Source organism: Psammomys obesus, unplaced genomic scaffold (assembly GCF_907164565.1).
Source record: "Psammomys obesus unplaced genomic scaffold, mPsaObe1.curated_primary_1811, whole genome shotgun sequence".
In the NCBI taxonomy this organism is placed as follows: domain Eukaryota; kingdom Metazoa; phylum Chordata; class Mammalia; order Rodentia; family Muridae; genus Psammomys; species Psammomys obesus.
In genome coordinates this window covers 17456867-17479278 of record NW_026596046.1, presented here as the reverse complement: position 1 = coordinate 17479278, position 22412 = coordinate 17456867, and the positions used below count along the sequence as shown (strand labels likewise).

Here is a 22412-nt window from a genome sequence, read left to right as displayed (position 1 = left end):
TCTTTTTCTGTTTGTTTGTTTGTTTGTTTGTTTGTTTGTCTGTGTTTGGTATGAGTACTGTTATATACACACGAAGTTAAGGGAATGAAGCTCCATTTTAAGTGAGTCCCCAAACAAGCCACTTCTTTGGGGCTGAGAGAGAAGGGTATTTAAGTGTCTGGACAATGGGGTCACTTGCCAGCAGGTGCAAATATCCCTGCAGAAACGACTGTATTTGGGAAGGAGAGGAAGGCAGTTACAAGGGCTGAGTGGCTAGAATAGCCACAAAAAGCAGCCTTATAAACATGTCAGTTGGACAACTGAATACTAGGGCTCAGCCACATAAGTTACAAAAGCCCTCAGACTGCCACTGTGTTGTGTAGAGGGAGAAGGGTGAGCCAGGAAACTAAACTCCTGAGGAAAATTAGAAACCAGTTTCCTTACAATATGAATAAAAAATCAAATATACCGAGGTTGAAAATACCAGAACAGGAGGCAGGTGGATCTCTGAGCTCAAGGCCAGCTTGGTCTAGAGATTGAGTTCTGGATAGCCAGGGCTACACAGAGAAACCCTGTCTCTAAAACCAAACCAACCAAAACAAACAAAGCCAGAACATGTACACTTTCATATGCTACTTTTTAATTTTGTTTAGAACATGATTTAATCTTAGGAAATATGGCAAAAAAAAAAAAAACAAAAAACAAAAAACAACCAAATCACTTTATGGCTCTTTGCAGATACTGCATATCATGATGACATACACATCTTCCATCCCATGATACCTGGTCGCCTCTGAATCTTGGCAACAGCCTTCCCGTGGCCTCCCAGCCTCTAGCTTTGGTCCCCCAGCCACTTCACTGTCCAATTGTCCACCTTGCCAATGGAAAGACTCTCAACACACAAACCTTACTGCAGCCCTCCAATGCAGAGGTCCTCAGCTTCGCCTGGTTGTCACACCCGAGCTTCCCTAACTCTCCGTAGGCTCCAGTACTAAACCAGCGGCTCACTTCACCTCAAACAGACACTCCTGGGGAACAGTGTCTCTACTCCAGATGTCTAGCTTGTCACCCTAGTCCCTTCCCAGCCAAATGGGCCTTGTCTTTAGGACTCGCTTCCCAATCAGGTTGATTGTTGGGACATTTTTCTCACCCCTAGGTACTGCTCTGTCCCAGCACCCTGGTAACTCCATTTCTGAGGAAGTTCCTTCCAGGCACACCTCCTACCACATTTACTTCAGAGTCTATGTCCAGGGACCCACATTAAGCAAGAGGGAATTTGCTTTTCGAAATGACAGAAAACATGCCTAGCCCACTTAGCAAATCTTTAGGTTGAAAAAGTATCTTTAAAAGATAGTATGTAGCATGATGATGTGACTCCAGCTCTCATCTGATTGGCATTTGGCGACATTCTTAGACTCGGTAGAATGAAAAGTATGTATGTGTGTGGTGGGGGTGGGAGTTGGGGAGCAACTGCCTTAGGATCACAGCGTGGGGTCAACTGGGCACAGCCGAAGTCTCACAATCTTTAATGGTATGACAATACCACCTGCTGATCAAACACCATTTTTAATTAACTTCACAGTAACACACAGCAGGACTTACAAAGCTGTGATTTTTGAAGTGGGTTCAATGTGGTGGGTTTCTAAGTGCATTTTAAAAAATATTCATATAACTTATCAAAAAATTACAGGCAAAAAAAAAAAAATCAAAACAGCATTCAGAATGGTTCAGGCCAGGGAAGAAATACCGGACCCCAAGGATAAATTATTGTGGCGTTTTTCTAAGCAACTGCCGACGTGGTCTGTGGAGGACATGCTTATTCTAACTACCTATGTGACAGACAGTTTGTCTGAAAATATAGAAGCCATGGACCCACTTGCTCCTGTATCTGAAGGTCACTCTCGGATCGAAGCCAGTCTGGGATGGGAAGACAGGGTGTAGTGGAAGAACTACGCCTGTCCCTTAAGAGACCTGGCAGCTTTTGTGCTCACCCCCTGAGAAGGCTGACGGACCCTGCCCAGCAGGGGAGAAGGGCAAGGAGAGCCTGGGAGGATGATGCAGTTTCAGCTCTATAAATATGCCAAACTGCCTTCCAAAGAAGATGGATCAATTTATATCCACAGCAATTATACACGAAAACACTTGTTTGACTTCTTTACCCTCCTCAATAATTGGCACTAAATTTTTACTTTCTGGGCACCTCATTTCAACATGTCTAAGGCTGACCCAATTTATGCTTTTAAAAAATGTCTCTGGGCTGGCAAGTTGGCTTGGAGCGTAAAGGCATTTCTTGCCAAGCCTGATGATCTCAGTTCAGTCTCCGGGATGGCTACTTCCAGTTGTCTTCTGACCTTCACACTTATGCATGACACACATACACACGCTCCCAAATAAATAAAGACGTGTAAACGAGTTTCTCATTTCAATTTGTATTTTCCTGCCTGGCAAGGTGGTGCACATCTGTAATCCCAAAACCAGGGGAGGCAGAGGCAGAGGCAGGCGGATCTCTGTGAGTTAGAGGACAGCCTGGTCTACAGAGTGTGTTCCAGGATGGCCAGGGCTACACAGAGAAACCCTGTCTCAAACAAAACAAAACAAAACAAAACAAAACAAAACAAAACAAAACAAAACAAAAACCCAAAAAACAAAAAAACCCAAATCAAATCAATTTGTATTTCCTGACTCACAGTTTTTACTATTTACAATTATTTTGCTTCTGTGAACTCTGTTTATGTTGTTTATTTTCTATTACATTTTTACTCTTCTCCCTGTTAATTTACATTTTTTGTTAGCTCTATATTATTAAACATTATCATTTGTATGTTAGAATTCTTTCCTTATCATACTGTATATTTTAAGTTCACGGTTTTCTCAATTTGTTGCCCAGGCTGGCCTTGACTTGGCAATCCTCCTGCCTCAGCCTCTTGAGTGCTAGGACTATAGGTGTGCATCATGATGCTCAAGACAGATTAATTTGATTTTTTACATATTTTTTTATATTTTGTGGTTAAATTTGGTAGATCTTAAAAATTAAAGCTTTATATGTTGGCTCCTCCTTCCTTCTAGCCTGGTTTTGTTTTTAAGACAGTGTCTTGTATAGCCTTGAACTTGCTTTGTTGTTGAGAGTGGCCTTGAACTCTTAGATCCTCCTGCTTCTGGAATTACAGGTTATACCACCACGCCTGACTTTGCGTGGTATTTTAGAAGAGTGATTCCATTACCACTTATAATATACATATTTCCTCTTACTCCTATAGTTATTTTTTTTTAAGAAACATATTTCCCTCAAATGCACTATGTCTCTAAGTGATGTGAAGATACAATTCATCTCTTCCTAACGGATGAGGCCACTGCTCTTGCACAATAATAAATGGTCTACCCATCCAGACTGATTTCTACTATTACCTGTAATATATGTCAAGTTTCCAGTTACATATGTTTCTCTATTTTCTATTTGGGTTCAGCCATCTATTTGTCTATTCATTTACCAGCATGGCTGTTTTAATCAATACAGCTTATGGGATATTTTAAGAGATGAAAGTTCAGGTTGCCTTCAGTATTCTTCTGCAAAATTTCCTTGGCAGGCTATTTCATTTTCCAGGTAAATTGCATGATCGGCTTGTTGAGTTCCTGGGAAACTTTGAGAAGATTTGATTGAAAACGTATAAAACATGTATTACCCCAGTGTAAGTCATCTTTGCACTGACTTGTCCCATCGAAAAACATGGTGCACCCCCGCCCACATATCCCACAGTAAAGCCTTACAGCTTTCTTTATGGTTTAAGGCATGCCGTTTGATTACACTGCTTTGTATGGTGCCGGGCATGTTGCTGAAAGCTGTTCTCAAGAGCTGGAGCATATGGTCGTGTTTAATCTCTAACAAAGCGGGAATAATGTCTCCTCCTTTCCTAATCTATTTGCTGCTCTGTCCACTGAGGCCTGTGGCTAATAACGGCTCGTCACTAAGAAACAAGCTAGACCAGCCTGTCCTTATCAGATCAACATCTGGCTTTCCCAACAAAACTGCCCAATGGGAAAGATTGAAAGGGAAAATTCTGAGCCCTCCCTCCAGCCCACATAACCCCAGGCACACACACTGACACACACACATCCACTCCTAAATAAAACCTGCTCAGTCTGTGTAAAGTTACCCGTGTACGTGTTTTCAGAGCTGACCAATCAACTGGTGTGCTGTTCCCTAGGGAGGGCTATTTCTCTCTAAGCACTCCTTGGTTTCCTATAGTTCTTTGTGCAATGTTGGGGCCTTGTGAAGACAGTGTTTCTCTCAAGAAAAACTCTTAGCTGGGTGCAAAGCAAGTGTCTTTGGTCTCACTTATTTGGGTGCTGTGGCAAAGGCATCAACATGCTGGAGTTTGAGGGCAGCCTGAGGAACGTAGCAAGACCCTCTCTATTTGACTTTATTTCTATTCTGTGATTATGGGGTGTCTGTCTGTGCACCATGTGCGGGTGTGTGTCTAGTGTCTGCAGAGACTGGAAGAGGCATTGGATCCTCTGGGCCTAGAAGCTTGTGAGCTGCCAGGTGGGTGCCGGGAATGGAACCTGGGTCCTCTGGAAGAGCAGGCAGGCCTCTTAACCACTGAGCCGCCTCTCCAGCCACGTGAGGCTCCACTGAGGATCTGCTTTCTCTTCAAAGACAAGGGAAGCGTAAAAAATCATTATTTCTCAAAGAGGAACAGAAGAAAATACCATGCTCTAGTCACCTGCAAGAACAAGACCCATGCCAAGGAAAAGCCACCAGAATTTTATAACAGCAAAGAAATGATGTCACCAGACCAAAATTCGGGGTCTTTCCCTTAGTGACTTAAGACACATTAAGGATTTGCCTCAACAAAGAAAGGCCCTTAGCAAAGGAAGCCAGAGATTTTGAGATTCTATTTATGGCTCTGTAATCCTGAATTTATTTGCCTTTCTCTTTGAACAGAGAACATGTTAAGTAAAACTGTTTGTTTTTCTGTAGCCCTTCACAGGTTTTGAAAGTCCTTTTTGTAAGTGATCTCATTGGACTCTGATGTCAGCTCTGTGAGAGGGACTGCCTGCTTTTCCATGGGGCCCCTGAGGCCAACGAGTTAAAAGCTCAGACAGCCGGACTGTGCAAGGGTCAAACTCAAGAGTTCAGCTGAGGCCCTGACACTGTGCAGTGCTTATGCGCATGGTAGCGAGGTATGAGGGAGGAAAAGGAATACTTCCTCTCCAAGATTCCACTAATCATCCTGCAAGAACAGTGGCAGTTAAACACCAGTGTAAATGAGGCCTGCTATAGTGAGTGCAGCCATCAGCCTCTAGCTTAAACCCACTATCAAGGTGGTGTGTGAGGCTGAGGTATAATTCAGAGGCTTTCCCTATCATGCACAAGGCTCTGGGCTTACTCCCCAGCATTGCAGCAACAGCAACAACCTTCCCCTCCCTCCCCCGACACACACACAAAGAACAACCGACCACCAACAGAAACCCCAACAAACAAGCAAACTAGCATGTGCGTCTCCCACTGTGGACTTTGTAAGGCTATCTCTTATTGTGACACAGACAATCCTAGCGGGTAGTTACTCCCCACAGACATCAGCTTACTGAGGAAAGAGGGCATCTGAGCCAGGGCTGGCAATGATGTGGAGAAAGGACATACTCAGCTCAGGAGCTGGGTCTCTGGCAGGTACAAGGCAACAGCCTCCCTACCGGGGACTCAATCCAGTTTAAGACTCCCTCCCACTTTAACTGTGGCTTTCTTCTGCCCAGCATTTCTTCTGAACACCATTCTTCTGTTCAGCATTTGAGGAGGGACCACAGCTCAACTACAACTTGGGGGTTAAATTAAAGGTGGGCCTATCAACTATAACCCAGTAACATCCCAAGGAAAGGCCACTATCTTCTGACAGGGTCTTGATCCTCTTGCCTCAGCCTCCCTAGTGCTGGGGTACATGCTACCATAACCAGACTCACACTGTCTCTCCAAGTGAAGCCCCAGACAGTTCCCCGGTGCTGGACAGATGGCTCTATCTGTAGCTAAGCACAGATGGCTTTGTGGCTTCAGGTTGGGATCATGTTGTGCAAGAAATGAAAACACAGAAACACGTCTTTAAACTGAAGGGAGAAACAAGATGTTCTCCCTGTGGAGGAGGTGCGGGCCTGGCAGGGCCGGAGGGGACTCCTGCAATGTGGACTCATACTCCTTTAAATGGAAAAGAAGCCAGCAGAAGGGCCAGCAGACAAGAAGCTGTCTGTGTGTGTTCTTACTCTTCTGGCTTGGTGGCGTCTGGGATGCAACCTCAGGCGTGCCAGAGAAGTGCTCTAGCACAGAGCGATAGCCTCAGCCTTCAATCTGCTTACATTCAGTGTACGTGAAACACACCCCTCACTGTGTACTAGAAAGCATATCAAGAAATAGCTAAATGTTGTGATGTTAATCAAAAGTAAGAAATTCACCTTTAATTTACCCCCTGCTGGAACTCAAAGGCATTAGGTACAGAGAGGGACACTGAGCACTGAGTGTCTGCAACTCTCTGCCCAGGTTCTCACAGCTGCCTCTGGAATTCATCTAGAATCCGCCCTTGAGGTTGATTTGAAAGGTCAGCGTGCAAAATGGATGGCCATCGTCTTCAGAACTGGGACTGTCCAATGCCAGCACCGCAGCTCTTCTGGCAGGTCCTGAGGGGAAGCATTTGTAGCCGCAGCACCTCCCAGGAAATCTCCAGAGACCACAGGCCCTGACTTTGTTCAGTTTCACAAACACATCTCTGTCGCTCTGTCCTTTGGCTCACAGGCTCCCCTCTCCTACAGAACTCAAGTCCAGGAGACGTTTCAGTGACTCAAAAAGCAGAGGAAATCATGAAAAAGCTCTCTATGGTGTCTACTGTTTTCTTCTTGCTTGTTTAAGATGTATTTATTTCTATTTTCTGTGTATGCTTGGCCTGCATGTATGTCAGGGTACCATGTATGCCTAGTTTCCTCAGAGGGTGCTGGATCCCCTAGAGCTGGAGTGGATGAGGGGACCCTAACCAGGTCCTCAGCAAGAGCAGCAAACACTCTTAACCACTGAGCCATCTCACCAGTCCCATGGCTTTCTCAGTCCTCTCCTGGCAACCTCACTCTGCAGGGATGCTGCTGTCCCTCCTGGCTGGGAGCCGGGATACTAATCGGAGTTCCAGTCCAGGGTTGGTTGGGACTGTTACGTTAGACAAGCTCTAATGTCCACTTGGTTTCTAGGGAGAATGTTTGTCTCAGCAGGCTTCCACTCAGCTCTGTGTACACGGAGACCAACTTGTCCATCTCTGGGAAAAATATTTGTCCCCAGAGGAGGTGACTATTGTGACCAAAGGTCAGTGACATGTGGAATCTCAATTTAGGAGTGCACTGTCAGCAGCTAGGACGAAGCCAAAGACAGTATCAGGATTACGATGGATCAGCCCAAGAAAACTCACAAATGTGGGTGCTACAAAGCATGCAGGGGAAAGCGAGGCACAGTGCCTACCCTTTCAGGGCCTGAGCTGAAGTTCAGCACACAAGGAGTGCTGGGGATGGGGGCAATAGCGTCTTAGAGGCGGAAGGCAAAGGCAGAGTGGCATGCAGCCTCCTGGGTAAGGAGTTATCCATTCAAGATGGAGTCTGGAGTTCTGTGGAGTAGGAACATGCCTGAGCATTCTGTCAGGGCCTGGGCAAATCATGCTTTGCGTTTACCCTTCCCGCCAGTTATGAACAATGGTATGTCCTGGTTTTACAGCTCGGGGAGGGGGTACACACATGTGACTCAAGCCATGGCTTTTCTTGTTAGTTTACACTTAAGGCTCACTAACCCCCAACTAGAAGTTAAATTAGCAACAAAGCATTAATCAACTGTCAGAATGCGTTTTGAAATCATGTGTCTCCAAACTGATAATTGAGTTTGCTAGGACCTCTCTACGGTGCTTTTCCCACGCAGTCAACAGAAAGCCATTTTTTGGTCTTATGTTTTCTACAACTGTCTTCTGAATGGCGGTGTAGTTTCCCCCCTGCAGAAATACAAGGGCCTTGTAATTATTTTAATATTTGTATTTGATGATTTCTAAAATGAGGCCAGAATGAAAACAAAATCATACTGGGTCTCTCTCCAAAGATAATGAGACCCCAGAAAGTAATAAAGAGAAAGACAGGCACTTCCAGAAATGTGGCAGGTCTCTGATTTGGGGAAGCATTTTTTTCTTGTTTTAATGGGTAAAAATAAAGCACCATGCTAATAATCAGTGCTGGCCCAGCCAGGGACGCAGAGGAGCAATGCTTTGTTGAGGTGGCAAAGTTGAGCTTGTCTGTTTGTACACACACACATAGACACACAGAGACACAGACACACAAACACAGGTTCTGACAGACCAGAGCCTCCTCTCCCCAGATCCCCAGATGTGAAGCCCAGGACACTGCCTGACCCTGAGCCCAGCCTCCCTCTCCGTGTTCCTCTCCTCTAGCCTGACCAGGAGGTCAATATTAGGTCTTTAGAGCCACCACCCAGGGGCCTCAACCTGGGATACAAGCCCAGAAGCTCTTCCTTTTCAGGAGGCCCTGCGGGCACAGCTCCATAGTCCTCCAGGGAGGCAGAGCTGATGGAGGAAGCTCTTGTCCATCCTGAGCTTTGGAACAAACGCCTCGGCCATTTGTCTCTGAGCAGCTTCCCAGATACCCATTCCCAGGATCGGTGCGTGTGGTCTCCACATAGCATGGCTCCAGCAGAGACAGATGCTTCGCAGCTGCGGCTCATTATACCCTCCCCGTCCTTGCTAAATGTTCTATTCCAGATCTGCTGGATTCAGAACAGGAAAATTCCAACCCTGAACCGATTCTGCTTCTGCCTGAAAAGAGGAGGAGCTGGAGTGGGCAAGATGGAAACCATCTTCTGTCCCTGCGACTGGCCTCTAAGCTCAGGGTAGAGGGGGCTGCTGGGCAGAGCAGGCACATCTGTGGATCCCATGTGTGCCATGGGCAGAAAGGTTGAGGAGAAGAGGGCTGTGAATGACAATTAAACCACTTAAAATGAAACCATCCATACTTTTCTGCACTAAGATCAAAGAAAAAAAAAAAACTTTCAAACCCTTGGAATTGTATTCACATGTTAAATGCATTTGATCTTACAAGATGCAATTCCTGGTTGGCTACAGAGCACCACAGTCCCCGCTCTTGGATGTGTCTCTCCGGGTTTTGACTATATGCTCTAAGGATGGTGGCAGGGGAATTGTCACTACTAGGCTCCAGGGTTCAACTGGACAAAAGGCATCCTCCAAGTAAACAGGCCCATAAACGAGGGTCATAGACAACAGGCCTAACCTTGGGCAGAGCCTTGCCAACCCAGGAACAAGGCTGCCCATGTGCCAAGCACAGGCCTCTAGATTCAGTGCGCTCAGACTTTCACACGAAAAACATTATCACCGTGGCAAACCTTTTCACTGAGAAATTACAGATTAAAACCAAAACAGAACGTTAACCTGCGTTAACCAAACAGGGCACAGGTAGATACACGGAACACCTCTGCTGTGTCCTCGTGTCTCCAGTGACTTCTCTCCTGTCTGGAGGACATACGCAAAGTACCACGGTCCAGTCTCTGTCCAATCCAGTATTGCCTTTGGCTGTTTCCCAGCTCAGTGCCACCTCTGTGCCAGGCTTTGGAGGGAGGGAAGGTCAGAAGCGGAAAGTCCCATCCCCTCTGCCAGTATTCCTTGTAGGGCAACTGGTTCATCTCCATATGAAACTTCTGGGTTATCTATTCAGACTGCTCTTTTACCACCATTTCACTTAAAAGATGATCTTGAGATGGGGCTGGAGAGATGTCTTGGCAGCTAAGAGCACTGGTTGCTCTTCTGGATGACCCAGGTTTGATTCCCAGCACCCACACAATGGCTCCCAATTGACTGTAGCTCCAGTGCCGGTGATTTGGTGTCTCCTCCTGGCATCTTTGGGTATTGTACACACATGGTGCACAGACACACATGCAGGCAAAACACCCAAACATGTCAAATAGAAATGAAGGGAAAAAATTAAAAAGATAACTGCAAAAATTAAATGTTGACAGTTGACACCACCATTTGGTACTGCATGTTGCCTTCTTTCAGTGTGTAAGGAAAAAAAAAAACCCAAAGAATGACAAGTTATTTAAGAATAAAAGGCATGTTCTTACTATATTTAATAAAAATTATGCTTCTTTTGTCAGTAATTATATAGATTTTTAGGAAGCCACATTCAGAACCTGACTCTATTATTGTTCTCCGAGAATTTACATCATGAAATGGAGATTAAGAAGGCAGATTCCTAATGCTCTTTAGGGCTCAAGGGGCTTGGGCAAATGGGTCTGTACTGGAAACTTTTGCATCACATGCTTGCTGTTTATCCCTAAATTATCTGTAAACTTAACAGATGCACAATCAAAACAATAGGACTTTTGTATTTGGGAAAAAAAATTTACATGCTCATATGGGAAAATGACCTATCAAGCAGCTAATGTAATTAAGAAAAAGAAGTGGAAATGAAAGGTCATTCTTACACCTCCCCACTATAAAACATGCTGTTTAGGTACAGGCAGGGGACGATGCATGATCAGAATCACCGAATGCTCCTAAATACTGGAACTCTAATGAGAGAAAGACAATCCTGAATAACTGAGGTAAAGATGGATTGTTCAATACATGCTGCTGGGTGAGGACAGCCATCTAGAAAAAAAGAAAATTGGGGCTGGACCTCACATTAAGATAAATTTCAGAAGGATCAAGCCTTTTAAAATAAAAATAAAACTATGTGTGTGCTAGAAGAAATTCAGATTTTTTTTTTAAAATAATCTGCAGCAAAGGATTTCTTTCTTAGAAAGGATTACCTTTCTAAGGAAAACAGAAATTCCACAAGGCACAAAAGAAGCTATTGAAAAATTTGACTATGCATATATTACAAAATTCTGCACAGCAAACACCACACATAAAGTTGAAAGGCCAAAGGCAAACCAGGAACAAATATTTGTAATTTCTACCACACAGGCCTAATTTCCCTGGTCTATCTGGAGCTCTCTCAAATGATCAGAACAGGCCAGTGACCATTAGGGCAATGGCCAGAGGCTAGCAGCAGGAAAGGACACAAAAAGCTCTTAAATGCATTTCAAAAAGTGCCCTTTTCAAAGAAATACAAATGAAAACCACACAGAGAGAATAAGTCTCAGCTGCCCTCTTGGCAAATGTCCACAAGGATCTTGGGACCTGACTGCTGTGGGTTTGGGGCATAACCAGCTCTCTCACACGGTACTGGTGGGAAAGGCTTGAAGGCAGCCACTGGCAAATTTTTCTACATAAGTTCCCTTGACCCAACAACTCCATTCTTAGTTTATCTGACACTGGGTTAAATGCAGCATGATTCACTGCAGTGCTGGGAAAGAAAAAAAAGAAAAAGACAAAATGTGCAAGTAGAAGATGACTGAACAGTTTAAGGGCTGCTCAGCAACTAACACATCAATGGAGAAAATGCCTCTAAAACCAGGAAGAAAGGAGGAAGAGAGCTGGGTGTGGTGGTGGTGCATGTCTGTGATCTCATCGCTTGGGAGGCTGAGGCAGGACGATGGCAAATTGCAGGCCAGTGTGGGCTGAATATGGAACTTTTTTTTTTTTTTATCTTGTTAAAGATGAAAAGATCAATACAAAAGCCTATGGAAGCAAGACACATGCTGTGGAGACTGGGAAAATGGTCAGTTCAGTCACTGCTGGGGGAAGGGACAGGGTGAGCTGCAAGCAGAGACCCAGAAGGAAGGAGAAGATGCAGCTGAAGCTTTTGGTGTGGCTGAAAGAGGGCACTGTTGAAGATGACTGAAGGTCAGCCCTCTCCCAAAGCAGAAAAACATGGCCTCCAACAGCTAACAACCTGTCCTGTGAGAAGTTCCCGAGGTGAGGCACCGGGCCCTCTGTCCACAGGGCGAGCAAGTACCACAAACCCAGACAAATAACCATGTTCTAAATGCTAGAATCTAGAGAACTGTGCTAAAGCAGAGTCTAAGTCTCTTCACGCATGAGGGGCTGGCTGTGAGGTAAGCGCTGGGTTAATCCCTCCCTACAGCCTCCTGACTCACTCGTTCTTCAGGAACCCATGTTATCTGAATGTTAGGTTTCTTGGATGGATGCTCACTTTTTCTCTTCCGTCCCCCATTCTGTTTCTCTGTCTTTTTATTCTTTCTGTAAGAGATGTGAGTTCTTGCTTTCTGCTGCTGGCTACCTACCACAGCTCTCACATTCAATTTTTTCCTCATGCTTCCTTGAAAGATGGGGTGCTAATACACTGACAAGTTCTGTCTGTCTTGGTTCCTGCTAGCTGATGAGATGGTTCTTAAAAACATCACCTCTCGGCCTCTTCTCCTGGGGTGCTCAGTCCCCCCCTCCCCCAAAGGGAATCCTCCCATCTCTCTAGAACCTGCTTTGTGTCTGGGGGCCTTTTGGATTCAGACATCAGACCTGGGCCCCACTCCACCCTCAAGCTGCTAGCAGGGCAGAGCAGGACAGTCACATCCTGTGTGAGAAGGGTGAAGTCCGTGGACTTCCTTCCTCCCCTTGTGTTTGCATGCTCAAGGGCACTGGGTACTATGCCATTTGCCGTCTGACCTGGGTGACAACAATGCACCTATGACAATCTCTACCTGACAGTAACTGTGGCTACTAGAGTCTTACATGTGCAGGCATCCTAGCAATCACTTCACACACTTTCTCTCCTCTTACTGAGCCTATGAAATAACTACAGTTTTTCTGCTTCACAAATAAGGAAATAGAGACTTTGTAAGGTAAAGTCACCCTGCCACTAGAGCCAGTGGGCCTCACAGGAACCTCTGTCCTCACAATTTGCAGACTTCCTCCTTTCTGGAGGCCTCTGTACTACACAGTCTTGGGGGAAAGCCTTCACCCAGCTTAGCTTAGTTTTCTACTCCTCCCTTTTCCTTCCCCAAGTTTGAATTCTCACGAGCATCTCCAGTTTCTTTTTTGATCTTACTATCAAAGCGCATCCTTGACATTCCTGAGTCATTCCGGCCAAGATCGAGGCCTTCACTCAGGCTACATCCTCCCTGGCTCTTTGTGGGATTTGGCATCATCTCCAAAGCCTTCCGCTCTGGCTGTTACCATACCCCAGGCTCTCCTCCCACCTGTCTCATTGCCTGCCTGTGGCTTATAACTACCTCTTCCTCTTCCCTACCCGAGCCATCAATCCAAAGCATTTCTTTTGGCCTTACCTGAAGCTGATCTGGAATACTGGAATTTACCTGTCTGACCTTTAGCTCTGTCACACTTACAGCTGCTCCTGTGTAATCGCCACAGACAAGCCTCCAAACAAACAGCTTTCCCTGAGAGCGAAGCTTCCCTGTCTGCTCTCTCCATTTCTCAACAGCTCTGTGGTCTTGACACTATGGCCTTTTCCCTCCAGTGCCCAGGCCACTCCATAGCCCAGGAAGGTACTCTTCCTTCTACCTTGAAGGCCCATGCTCCCTTCCCTTTCCCACTACTGTGAGGTATGAGTCCAACGTCCTTTCTGGGAAAGTGACACTCCATGTGATATGACCTCCTTTTCTTCCCCTACAGATGTGGGACTTGTGGGTATAATCAGGCAGCTGTTGTCACCAGACCATGCAAAGGACCTGACTAGGAGCTGGCCAGGAAGCAATGTCAGAGATTGGAGCATTGGGTTCAGAAACTCATTAACAAACAAAACCAAAGGGTACAATGGACAAAGGGCAGACTATGTGGCAGGTACAAATGCTAAATAAATAGTGTGAAGTTCATCTATGGGAATTACAGGAATGGTCAAAGCAGTCACCTTGTTTAACCCGGATGCTGGTTGGAGGCACAGGACAAATCGGATAGGTGAAACGCACTGTTGGAAGACAAAGCCAGTTTCCTGCAAGAGTGGTGCTTACACTGCCTGTGTCCTCGCTCACCTTAGTGCCCCATCTATCTGAAGCCAAGAGTCCTGCAGGCCACACAGGGCCCTTTACCAAGGAGCCAGCACCAATGTCACTCCTTCCCCCTTCAATCTTTCATCCCTGGCCTGAGATTACTCATTCTGATAGTTCATGTTCCTTCCAGAATGTACAAATGCCAGCATTAATTAATTCTGTGCGAAAGAACAGCTGTGTGGAACATAGACCTTGAAAACAATTTTTGTTCTCAAGTCTCTGAAAAACAGTTTGGTGGCTCAATCCCAGAACTGGGACAGGAGGACTACTCCAAGTTCAAGGCCAGTTTATGCTGCATAGTGAGTTCCAGGGCAATCTGGGCTCCGTAGTGAAACCTTGTTTCAAAAGGAAGAAAAAGAATTGAGTTGGAGAGGAAAAAGACACATGCAGAGTTACTGTTATATCCCTGCCCTTAGGGAAGAGTCAGAGATAAGACCAATGAAAGGTGAGGAGAGAGCAGTCTACTGTCTTTACAGGTGGGGGGGGGGGAGGGGGCTCTGATGAGAAGAGGGGGGGGGCCAAAATAGAAAAGGGGGGGGGGGGGAGTAGAAAAAAGGAGTGCGGGGGTCTCTGAGGAAAGGAGAGAGGAGTCCGCTATAGAGAAGCTCCCAGGGGATACAGGGGCTTCTGATGGACCGGGAAGGTAGAGATGAGGAGTATCTTGAGTGTATTATGCACAAGGAGGTGAGTGTGGGTGGACAGAACAGACCATAAGAGTAGATTACCAGATACTACTGATCATAAATATGCTTATCTATTTATTCATAGGACTAAATATATTTAAAGCCGAGGAAGGAAAAGCCCACACTGTTATGGCCTGATAATTTCAAACTGAAAAAATAAAGACTTGGGGCTGGCAAATGGTTTGGGAATAAAAGGTGCTTGCTGCCAAGTCTTACAGCCTGGGTTCAATCCCTGGAACCCACATGGTAGAATAAGTCATGTGCACAGTAAGCCAGAGCCCTGGATGGAGACTGAGGGTGTTGCACAAGTGATCTCTTCCACCTCTGTGACTCATTGTGACACAGCAGGCTGCCACCTCAGGTAGTTGAAGAGCTCTAAGGAGGCTCAGTGGCAAACAACAACAACAACAAAACTTCTTAATCTAGCAGTGACCAGTGGCTCAGTATACCTCAGCCAAACCTGAGTTTGTGCGGGGAGAGAGTTCCCTGCAAACTCGGGAGAATACATCCTTGAGTAGTTACCACATCACCCTTAGATTCTGACCCCAAAGCCACAGCAACCCCAAGGCTCTGCGAACAGGAAAGATGTTTCCACTGCTGGAGATACCAGACTCCAGAGCCAGGCACCTCATTCACTGTGGCTTCAGACAAAGTACAAATGCTGAGAGAGAGCATGCTCAGTCTCATCATCGCTGATGACATGCTGGCAGGAAATCTGGAAATCATACTTATTTCCCCTCTAGAAATATATTATCAAAGTTGATTTCTGTCTTAATTATACTCCCTGTCTGTGTTGCTGAGAGGCAGGCAGAGAAAAACAGACTGAGATAAAAGCTGGTAACTGCTAAATTCCTGGGATCAATAAAACATGAGACGCTGATGAAAGATGGCTATATTTAGCAATTTTAGGCCTCCTGGAAAGCGGGTCTGGAGCAATCAGGCAAATGCATGCTGAAAAGGACCAGAAAAGTGGACATAGTCCCAGGCAAGACTTGTAAATGAAACTTAAGGAAAGCAGTGTAAGTAGAGGAAACTTAAGGATGAATGGGAATCCAGGGTGGAGGCTGGCATTTGGTCTGGGAAAGACTGGCAGAGAGGGGTAACTTAGCAACAGAACCCGCAGCATCAGAATGAACCCCTTGCCCATCCATATGCACTGGGTTTGACACTGAGCAAAGGCACCAAATGTAGCAGATGCTTCTTTTGTTTTGTTTTTTTTTAATTCCTTTTGAGACAGGGTTTTGTGTAGCTGTGGCTGGCCTCAACTCACTAGGTAGCTGTGGTTGTCCTTGAGCTCCTGATCCTCTTGCCTCTATCTCCCAAGTGCTATGATTAGAAGTATAAGCCAAGACTCACAGCAGAGCTCTGACAAATATAGTTGGGCTTGGTGGACAAGGCATCAAAAGGAGGGATCAAATAGGAGGAAGAGAAGTTTGAGAAGCCGGTATTGGTTGCTTTGGCACGAATGGCATGGCCGCTTTCTTTAAAAAAAAAAAAAATGGAGGGATCATGAAAATTCTGGATTCGGAACCTTTATAGGTATTTCAGGCATCAGCAATTCCTGATAGAAGGCACAGAATGTTAACAAGCAGCCAAGATCGGGACCTCAGGCAGAGGCGCAGATGATTTCTCTGGTAGGCTCATGTTGGTTATCTCAATTAAGTCAAGATAAGATGCTTCAAAGATGGCAGCCCTTCCCTTCCTGCCATGGCCAGCCTGCTCCTAGGGTAAACATCTACTAGAGTATACGCGGAGAAGGCGGACGAATATCCAAAAGTAAAATTCAAGCTAGTTACCGGCAAAGCAATTATCAACCTCAAATGCATATTCATTCCCTCAAAAGCCAACCAACAAACAAACAAACAAAAACCCTCATTATATGACAGAGGAAGATGGTAGGAAACAATACAGCCAACTCACCCTGCTTGTCTGAGTATTAGCATAGAAAGTCACTGGGCATAGTGGTGCATATCTTTAATCCCAGCACCCTGGAGGCAGAGACAGGCTCTGTGAGTTCAAGACCAGCCTGGTCTACATAGTGAGTTCTAGGCCAGTCAAGGCTACATAGTGTGACCTTGTCTCAAAAAGAAGAAAAAAAAAAAAAGAAAGTCCCATGTCCCAGAATACCTGCCAGCTCTGGGCAAACTGGAACATCGGGTTGGTCTTGTAACAAAAGACCATATCCCAAGGTCGTTTTTTTGTTTTGTTTTGTTTGCCTTGAAAGCATGATGGTGATAATAATTCTTTGAACTGTATGTATAAGCAATTCTATGGTGAAGTAACCTCAGCTAAGGCTGCCCATTAGCATGCAGTCCCAATAAAAACAGCTTGAGTGTTCCATCTTCAAGCTTTCCAGGTAACTGTGCCATGAAGGTCTAAGGCCCAAGGAACAAGTGCATGGGGGCCTCTCACAGAATCTAAATATTTGTACAGCTCTTGGAATCGATAAAATCAGGTCAATGAAATGAAGACTCTTGGCAATTAGTTTGTCCTCTGAAAAGGACAAAGCTCCAGTGTTCAGCAGAGGATGGAAGGGCTTAAATCTGAGGAATGTGGGTGAACAAGTGGGAGCTAAGTAGAATTTAAACCCAAGATAATGAAATTCTTCTCGGCGTTAACTCACTATAAGTAAGCTGTGCTAGGTTGAAGAACCTTATCTGAGAGTGGCTAGCCCAGGGTTTGCAGGCTGCTATAGGGATGGCAGGCTAGCCCAGCCTTTGGCATTGCTACCACACAGAAAGGGTCTTATAAAACAGAGGCAGGAGGAAAAAAATGCAGAAGAGCTTCTTTTTTTAACTTGTTTATGTTTATTTTATGTGCATTGGTGTTTTGCCTGCATGTGTGTCTGTGGGTATTAGATCTTAGAGTTCCAGACAGATATGAGCTACCATGTGGGTGCTGGGAATGGAACCTGGGTCCTCTGATAGAGCAGTCAGTGCTACCAACCACTGAGTCATCTCTCCAGACCCAAGAGTTGCGGTTTATAAATGAAGTCCTTCATTCTTTTGGAGGACTTTTGTTCTGTACCAGAGACATCTGAATCAGTGTTGGGTTTTCTGGTAGGGTACTTCTAATTATTTAAAAGTTCCTTGGCACACTAGGGCAAAAGCACCTTTATTTTGCATATTTCTGACAAACACAGTTAATATATATAATGTAAAACCAGGCTTTTATTTGTGGTGGATAAAGGACAAATTATTTTCTTTTAGGAAGAGAATGCAAATGACAAGACTGAAAACGAGTTGAGGGGCTGGAGAAAGGCCGTATGCTATAGTGATCAAGAATGCCCGCTATTCTTCCAGAGGACCTGCATTCAGCTCCTAGCACCCACCCTGGGGCTTTCAAATGCCTCTAACTTCTGCTCTAAAAGCTCTGGTGGCCTCTTTTGGCCTTCAAGGGGTCCCTGAGCACAAGAGGCATACACGCACACAGATGCGCATAGATAATAAAATCTCAAATAAGAATCAGTATTGTTTCAGAGAAAAATTAAAAGCAGTTTTTCTCTGCCTTATCAGGAATAATCGCGAAGTGAGTAACTAAGCCATGTGGAATGAAGGGAAAACAGGAGAGCAGCCACAGTCGAAGTTATGATGAAACCAATTTTCAAAAACGCCTCTAGAGAATGTCTACCAGGTAAACACTGTCAATGACTTAAGCCCCATCTCCAACAGCTAAGCACAAAGAAGGGACACAGAAGACTGTGGCCAGGAACTGAAACTGCGGGTTAGGTGGGATGAGAAGAGTGATTCAGTGGAACCTGCTCAGGGCCTGAACTCTGCTGAGTGAGAGCAAGAGGGAAAACCAGCAGTCACCCAGGGTGATCTACCAAAGGGCCAGCAGGCTTCTGCCATTCTCGTGACTGGGTGAAGCGGCTTCCCCGAAGCAGTGTTCCAAGAGGATACGAGGGCACAGGACAGCCAACTGTTGTTTTTGGCATGGTGTTGGCATGGGTGTGACCCTCACAGTCAAGTTTCAGGCATTTCTCAAACCCACTGTGAACAAGAACACTCAGTTTTGGGTAACACAGGTGACAACCGGTGGCGGGAGAAAGCTATTATATTTTCATCAGAGAAAGCCATAAACGTGGTTAGGGTTCTGGCACACTATGTTCCCCCACCTGGACCCAAAAGGGGGCCTAGATGTCTCTTTAGTCCCATGAAGAGAGCAGCTCTATTTCAGGCTTGTCTGTTAGTCCATCATGCTTCTCTTAAACCCCTTCATCTTTAGCTAGAACACAACTCACACAGACACGCCTGCTAGAAAGTGAAAAGGCACAGCCCGGCTTCCCATGGGGAAATGTACACACTGTAACCATAAGTGCCACCTGGTGCCAGGTTCCCTTTCCAAGCTGCACCTGCCAGCAGAGACTTCAGCCAGGGCCCCAGGGAAAGGCTGGGGACAGCAACTATGCATCTGGGGCTGCCCCAACTAATTTAAGGCCAGAAAAATCATTTAACAAAACACATCTCCTCTCAGAGACAGGACAGAGCCTTCCCGGCAAACAGCTTTATCAGTGCTAAAGGGACACCCGGCTCCCTGGGGTGCCATTGAACAAATTGGAGCCGGTGCAGTTTCCTGGTTTCTCTTGGCTAGCGCAGACAGCATCTGCCAAAATCTGACCTCTCTCACCTACATTTGCTTGTGGGAAATGAGAGACAACTGATACCAGAGCTAAGGCCCAGAAGCACCACCATCCTCTTCTGTCTTGTCAAACATGCGGCTCTTTATCTGGGGTACACGTACTCAAATTATCACAAAAGCAGATGAGAGGCATCAAAGGGAAATAGAAGTTGTCTGTTGGAGATGGGAGAAGGGCAAGTCTGTCTAAAAGGGGGGTAGGTAGGACAGGAAAGATTTTTTTTTTTTTAGAATCTGATAAAGTTTGCACTTTTGTTATAAGGGTTATTTATTTCAGTGGGCTGGGGAGGTGGCTCAGTGAACAAAGGGCCTGCCATGCTAGCAAAAAGACTTGAGTTTGGATCCCCAACATCCACATAAAAGCCAAGCCATGGAGGGAGCCCTACTGGAACCAAGGGTGTTCCAGGACAGATAAAGACAAGTGGACTCTAGTGATCATTGGCCACCACCTAGCTGAACTGATAAGCTCCAGGTTCAGCAAGAGACTCTGCCTCAAAAACAAAGATGGAGAATGACCAAAGAAGATACCAGATCTTGACATTTGGCTTCCATATGCACATAGAAACACATGTGTACTTACATACACACAAACACACAAACATACACACACTCCTCTTTTACACACTCGCCCCAAGAAAGGGTATTTTGGTGGAAAACAAAAAAGATTTGGAGTAGCCAGAGGGAAGCAGTCCTGTGGTCAGGCCCTTCCTGAGCTATGAGAGAATGTCATGAGGGATGGGGTGGCCAAGCAAGTTTGGGCCACACTCAAAGAGGCTTGAGTGCTCACCTGCTTGAGGAAGCTGACTCAGGTACTATTATGGCAACTGGGTGGGTCAGAAGCAGGGAGGCAACTCAGCACACTCCTGTGAAAGCTCAAGGGAGTGATCATACAGCCAAGCATGCAAATCCTGTGATGTAGACTTAAGGTCTGTAGACTTTACATGCAAATGATTACTCCTAAAGCTCTGAAAAGAGAGACAGTGCCTGTTTGTTCCACAGTGTGGGTCAGAGAGGACAGACAGAAGACAGCAGATGCCTCTCCCCTCCCCCGGCTTAGCTTCTTTCCTTGTGCTATGGTCTCCCCACCCCACTAAAATAACTTATAACAAAATCTTAAACCGCAGCAGATTCTAAGAAACCTTCCCGATCTTACCTACTCCCCTCTAGACACAATGAACCCTCTTCCCATCTCCAGCATATAACTTCTATTTCCAGTCCCTTAAGAGGACCATGAGCAGGAGTGCTGGAACCACTGGAGGTTAATGCTAAAGAGCAAATAAAGGAGGTCAGCCTGGTCCACAGGAATAGAAGGAAGGTGGCCCAGAGGGGCTACACTTCGCCCAGGGTTCCCTGATTAGTAGGCAGGCAAAAATGCTAGGTTTGAATCCTAGTTTACATTTCTCTACATACTTAGAATCTGAGCACTTGGAAGGAGGGTGCAAGATGGTGAATTAGAGGACAACTTGGGGTACATCAGGTTCACGGCCAGTGTGAGCTGCTAGTAAGACCCAGGCTCACAAGGTGAGGATTCAGCTCAACGATAGAGAAGAAAAAGCACATGCCAGAGAACAGGCAGCAGCATGGCAGAGCAAGAGTTAAAACAAGCTACCATTCTGGGCCAGGACGCATACAGCTCAGCGGTAGAGGACTTGCCTAGCACATGAAAGGCCTTTGGGTCAATCCTCTGCAACGCACTCTGTGCATGCACTCGAGTGCGTGCATGCACACACACACATACACACACACACTAGAGAGAGAGAGAAATATCAGAAATTATACCGACCGGATTCAGTGGAGGGCACTTATATACAGAAGACTCTGGAGATGCTCACTCACATAGCAATGGCATACCACCTCTGCTTAGAAGAATTATAGATGGTGTTTGTGCACTTTGTTTACTATTTTTAAAAAATGAGTATTTTTTATTCTAAAGAAAATTTTTTATTCTAAAGAAAATGGAGATCTGTACACCGACACACACTCCCCCCCACTCACCCCAGTCTTCTCATTGCTCCTAACTGAGCTTTGGTCTGCTTATTTCACTAAAAGCAAACACTTCTTGAATTGCTAGGTAAATATTGACATGTTGCTAAGTGAATAAAGGCACATCATCCCAGCAAAGCAGCCCTCCTCCAGATATCACAGGACTCATTTGCGATGTGCCTTTGGGTCAATTATTTAAATCAGACTTAAAAGCTGACTTGAAGCTAAGAGGAGGAGAAATCCGCTCTACTGTTCACTTTGAACGTTTACCTTTCATCCACTTGTTTCTTATCTGGGCACAGCAAGAGAGTCTGTCTGGATTTGCATGAAAGTCATAATAAGCAGCGGCCTAAAAGTCAGGCTACTGCTCGATGCTGACACTCACTGTGAACCAGCTCCGGAACCTTCCGGCACAGGACAGTGTTTGTGGAATCTGGAGACAGCTTGTTCCTAGGAAAAAAACTTCAAAGTCCCAGGAGCAGCTTTTACCCACAATAGCCATTTCCTACCCTTAGCTTCAAACACAAGGGAAGCCATTCCGGAAATGCGATGCAGAGAAAGATCAGCAGAGGATGGTAGCTTCCACCAGAGACAGAAATAGACATGCAGGAACCGAAGGCCACCTGGTAGGGGAAAACCCTGCTAAAACCCTCTGGTGGGCTAGCCTCTGGCTGGTCTGTGTTCTCCCTTGTATCCTGAGGACATTCCTTGCCCACTTCTCCCAGGGATAAGAAGGGAAACCCACTCTCAACACTAGTTGGCTTAGGTGCCCTTGCTGCCATGCCCAGCTTCCCAACTGTTAAAAATGACAGAAAGAATGAGAGGATCTGATGGCAGAACATATCTGAGAGGTGCTGAACGTCAAACAGGCGCATGCACAAAACTGTGTGGGAACAATCTGCTAATGTGACATGAACACAGACCAGAATCTAATTAGAAGGAAGACACTGAGTAAAACAAAAACAACCCAAAACCAAAAATAGAATCTCGGGGGAACAGAATCCCTTTGTCCCAAATCATTTGTCAAGTCAGATGGTCCAGTCTGCCCTGGGTAGGCAGCTCCTGTGACAGAAGAGAAAGTCTTGGAAGTCCATGCTTCCTGGAGAAGCTGTCTTTCATGCCCACCTTCTCAAGCCATGGTTAATTCCTAACAAACATCAACCCTACCTTTAATCTAGGCATCCTGCACC

At 45.7% G+C, this 22412-nt stretch overlaps 1 protein-coding gene across 2 annotated transcripts in view; it reads right to left on the bottom strand.

Annotated features, from left to right (window-relative positions):
• The window catches only part of Abhd2 (abhydrolase domain containing 2, acylglycerol lipase), an 86375-nt gene that overhangs the window by 35904 nt on the left and 28059 nt on the right, over positions 1–22412 (bottom strand). The window lies entirely within an intron of this gene.